Source organism: Urocitellus parryii, chromosome 2 (genome assembly GCF_045843805.1).
Source record: "Urocitellus parryii isolate mUroPar1 chromosome 2, mUroPar1.hap1, whole genome shotgun sequence".
NCBI classification, from domain to species: domain Eukaryota; kingdom Metazoa; phylum Chordata; class Mammalia; order Rodentia; family Sciuridae; genus Urocitellus; species Urocitellus parryii.
Window position 1 is genome coordinate 224,127,578 of NC_135532.1, and position 5,133 is coordinate 224,132,710.

A 5,133-nucleotide genomic window follows, 5' to 3' on the forward strand; every position below is an offset into this window, starting at 1 on the left:
TGGTTTCAAAAGTATTGTACTTTTTTTTTGTACCTGGCATTGAACCCAGGGGTGGTGCTTACATACTGAGCCACATCCCCAGCCCTTTGAATTTTTTTATTTTGAGACAGGGTCTTGTGAAGTTGCTCAGGGCCTTGCTAAGTTGCTGAGGATGGCTTTGAACTTGTGATCCTCTGGCCTCAGCCTCCTGAGTTACTGGGGTACAGGTGTGGGCCACTGCACCCAGATCAAAAATACTGTGCATTTTGATGGTGGATCATCTGCTGGACTCTGGCTCCCAGGTCTCTTGAAAGCCATGGTCAAGACTTTGCCGGAGGAAGGGTTCAAAAGCCCCTCTGGAGCGCGTGGTCTGGGGTACAGGCTGGCTACTCACTGATGGTGATCTTTCTGCCCTTCTGGTCACCTCGGGGCCCACCCCCTCCCTTTCTCCCCTTTGTCCACCCTGACATTTGAGCTCATGGACTCCACCAGGGGCACACCATCCCTTGTGGTGACTCTGGGTGCAGGCACTAGCTCCTGGAGAGCTCCTTCATGGCTCCTGGGCCCACACTTCAAAGAGTGGCCATGGTTGATGCCACTTCTCCAAACTTACAGTGGCCGGGAGTCCAGAAGAGACCAAGCTCTTGGCAAGCTCAGAGTCTGAACTCTACCACAGCAACCAAGCATGGCCAAGCTAGAGTGTCCAGACTCGTGCCCTAGGGTTTTCGTCAGGTGTGTGTGTGTGTGTGTGTGTGTGTGTGTGTGTGTGTGTGTGTGTTTTCTGGCTCAAGTAATAAAGTGCAGGGTGCCGAGATTATCTCCAAATCAATGAGTCGGAGCACTAACCCATCACTATTAATTAAGCAATACACAGACAATTTACCCATTTAAAAAATAATCCACTTAAAAGGGAATTAGCGAAGCTGGACTCCCACTTAGCCTCCTGCTGCCCTTGAGGAGAATCCTCCCTTAGAGAAGGGGAGTCAAAACTTGGCAGACATGGGGGGTTCCCCGTACCCTGACCTCCGGGTGGGGTGGGGCTTCGGAGCACCGGGGTCCCTGGTTGTCTGAGAGCTCGGAGGAGATGCTCTTTCCCAGGGAGCCCCAGTGTCAGAGGCTGCTCTGGAGACCAGCCCCTTTCAGTCAGGCTCAGCACAGCGCTGAGGCTTTGACGTCTGGCGTGGACACTGTTCAGAACCAGACGCATCCACCTTCCCAGCCTCCCGGTGGCAAGTGTTCCAAGCTCTGCTGCACAGATGGGAGAAGCTGAGAGGTTAATTACACCGTTTATTGTCGCACGTGGAGTTGGCTTTGGGCCGGGCGCCACCACCCGCCTCAGCTCCCGACCACATTGGTCCAGCCTGGAAGTGGTGGAGGGTCCAGCCCTGTGGGGGCAGCTCCCCAGCAGCACCGGTGTGAGGAAACACGTTTGCTTCTGTTCCTGTGGCTTATTCTTCCTTTCTTCCTGAGTCACCAAGAATTCCAAGATGTGGCTGTCCAACATCGAGGGGCAGGTGGTTTGCTTTGTTCTGTCATCCCAGTGATTATTTGGAGAAAATCTTACACTTCCGTGAACAAAAGGATACACCAGGGCAGTTTCTGAACAAAGCCACGTTTTTAAATTCTCAAAAGAATGCATAGCACCTGGCTCTGGGTCTCCTGTCCCCTCTTGGATGTCCCTGTGGACGGCCTGCAACGGCAGCGTACAGACAGCCCCGGGGCTGCTCTGGGCAGCCTCGCTGGCCTGCACTTGGCTCTAAGGAATGTCCCTCCTTTCTTAGAAGTCGGCAGCTGCAGGGGTCCTATCTCAGGGTGGGGTCCCTGTTGTGAAGGCGAGTTATTGCAGAAACTGACCCAGGCTCTTACAGGGTGAATGGCATCTCTCACAATTTACCCCCAGTACCCCAGAATTCAACTGCATTTGGAGACAGGGCCTTAGAGAGGCGGTAAAAGTAAATTGGGGTCATCAGGGAGGCCCTGATCCAGTCTGCCTGCTGTCCTCACTGGAAGAGGAGATCAGGGCACAGGGGATGGGCTCACAGAGGGCAGCCACAAGGGTAAGGGCCATGGCATTCTTCAAGCTGAGGGGAGAGGCCACCTGCCCACACCCAGCCTGGGGCTTCCATGACGGGAGGCGGATGTGCCCGCTGAAGCCCAGGTTGGTGGTACCTGGTGACAGCAGCCCGCGGCAGACTAAACCAGAGGAGGGGAAGCAGAGCCAAGGGACAGGGAAGGGGCCCAGCATGCACCTGGGCTGGAGGCAAGCAGCAGCCTAGGCTGTGGGCATGGAGCTGGGGCCACTCAGCAGCAGGACCCCTCCCACTGATGCACTGTCCTGAGCCCCAGCAGCTCAGAGGGGACAGCACCTTCCATCTCCTGGGGTTGGCAGGCCTGATCCACGCTTGGGGGAGCTCATGTCCCTAAGAACGACCCCATCCCCAGTGGGACGGAGCCGGCATCTGCGTGTCGGAGCCACAGGACCTCACTCTGCAGAGGAGCAGATGGGCCCACGGCAGATGGAGCCACCCGCACACACGTGACTGCAGCACCTGCCCGCACTTGGCTCTCTCACTGCCCCTTTGCTCAGCTCCAGCTTGTTTGGTTTCTGGGGCTCCTTCTTCAGGCCTGGTCTCAGTTTCCAGGAGAGAAATAAGTCTCTGTGGCTGCATTTGCAGAAGCCTTGGACTCTATTCTGACAAACAAAACAGATTCCAGTGGGTGAGTCTGTCAATTTGGAGCAGGGAAGGATCAGGGCACCACAAGATCCAGAACCCAAGGGCGGAGCAGCCTGGTGGTGTCCACCTGGGCTCTCGGGGTAAACATGTGTCAACTGTGTGGGTGCACACATACGACAGTCCTCAGTCTTGACACCCAGACTGCTGGATCCCAGGACTGGATTCTGCAAGGGGCTTACTTGAGCATTTATGTCAGAGCACCACATTTCAAAGCAGGAAATGGTCTTGGTCCTTTTTCACATCCTGGGTCCCTGGAGGGTGGTGCAGGCCAGGGGAGACCCTGGGTGTCAGGAAACCTGCCCAAGCGCCCAGAGCAATGGAGGAAGGTGGCACTTGGGGAGTGGGTGTCTGGGGGATTGGGGGAGCTCATGTCCCTGGGGAAATGAAAACAGGAATTCACAAGTGAGCAGAACACATGTCCTGGGGGACATTCTGGCTCTTAACCTGGAGCCACAGTCCCCAGCACAACAGTCCCCCACTCCTGGGCTTGTCCCGGCACCAGGATCCTTCAAAAAGGAGTATCATGCCCCACTGCACCCCACCCCCAGGCCTCGCTCTGACTCGCAGCTGTCGGATCCCCTCACTGTCACCTATTCTGAGTAGAAGCCATGAAGAGGTGCCTGTGTAAGACCACTCCCTTGTGGCTTTCTCCCAACGAGAACTGGCTGTGCCTGGTGTGGCAATGCACATTCCTTAGGGGGTGCTCAGAGCTGCAGAAGTTAAGAGAAACCATGCCCCAGGCAGCAGGTGGCCCACACTGAGGCAAGAACTGGGCCCATGGGCGACGGGCATGCTCATGTCTTGACTCCTCCTGAGACCCTTGACTCCTCCCCGAGAGGCCCCATGGGATCCTCAGGGGAGGCTGGTGCCCGTGTGGGCCCTGGGAGTTGGAGGGCTTGCCCCAGTGAGGGGTAGATCCCCCTCCTACAGGTTTCCTCACCTCTGTGTGCTCAGTCCCTCATCCATAAAAGGAGAAGGCACGGCCTGGCTGCCCATGGCCACGCGATTAGATCAGGCCCTGTGGGGAGCGCGTGGTAACCGCGGCTCTCCCCTGCACTGACCTTGGTGACCGTGGCTGTCCCCTGCACTGACGGTGCTTCATGGAGAGACGCTCCACTACCCTGCACACCCCTCTGCTTTCACCCAGGCCCCAGATCCAGGACAGAGAGACAAAGTCAGACCAGAGCAGAGCAGGGCAGCAGCCACCCTGAGGCCACCTCGTCCCTGCTGGAGGTGCCCCAGCATGGCTGCAGATGAAGGTCACAGCACACTGGTCCAGGTCGGTGTGACGCAGAACAGAGAAGCTGACCAGCCTCTGTGTCTGTGATCAGCTGGGATCGGCCCCATGTGCCTCCCCACGACGGGACCAGGGGACCCAGGAACAACTTTTAGCCAAGACGGATGTGGGGCAGGACATCATAAAGTATCACAGGACCGGAAGTCACAGTTGACTTGTTCAGCAACTGCATGAAGGTTTTTAAATACAGCCCCACCCAAGAGCCCCTGCCCCACGTGGGGGGGACAATACAGACGGGTGGCTGCTGTCCCCATCACCCAAGCCATTCACTGCTTCTACCCAGAGCCTGTCCATAACCTCGCTGTGCCTTCCCTGCAGGGGATGGCCCCAGGCCCCTGGGACCCAGGCTGACAAGGACACAAGGCTCAGAGCCTGGTGAGCTCTAGGCACCTCCCCAGCGAGCTGCCGCCACTTTAAGCAAGCACAATCTGGGATTCTGCGTCACACTCAGAGCTGTTTGTCCCTCAAGGGGAAGTGTCCAGGGGGACCTGTCTCTGTGCGTATTTTCTCACGCTCCTTTTCTTCCCTCTCCTGTCACATGTCACAACACGTCCCCCTCTGCTGTCACATATCACGTAATCCCTGCTCCCCTGGCGTCAGCAGCTCAGTGACCCTCCTCTCCATGTCACGTGCCTGACAGCAGCGCCCCACCTCCCTTCCGCCCTGGGCAAGAAATGTTCCAAACAGGAGCAAAACGCTGCCTTTCCCATCTGCCAGTCGCTCTCAAGCCTGGGGGAGCCGCGCGGCCAGCGGGCACCTGCTCCTCACCGCCACTTTAGCTGCCCTGGGCATCAGCTCCTGGCCCGTCTCTGGAGGGCTCCTGGGTCGGTGCACTGAGTGTTTCCAGGATCCTCCTCGTTCCCCAGAAGCAGAGCCCCCAGCCATTCTGTCGGTGTCGTCTGGCACGTCACTGGGGAAGTGGCTGTCGGTATCGTCTGGCAAATTAAGGGTTTTCTTTTCTGACAAAAAAAAAAAAAAAATCCTATGGAAAATGAACAGTGCTCCTGATTTACCTGATGAGAAAGATGAGTTTTTGTACCGTAGGTTTCTTCAAGGGGACACCCTCGGGGTTAGCCTAGACAGAAGCGACCTTAAAAATTCTCATCCAAACTGGGACCCTGG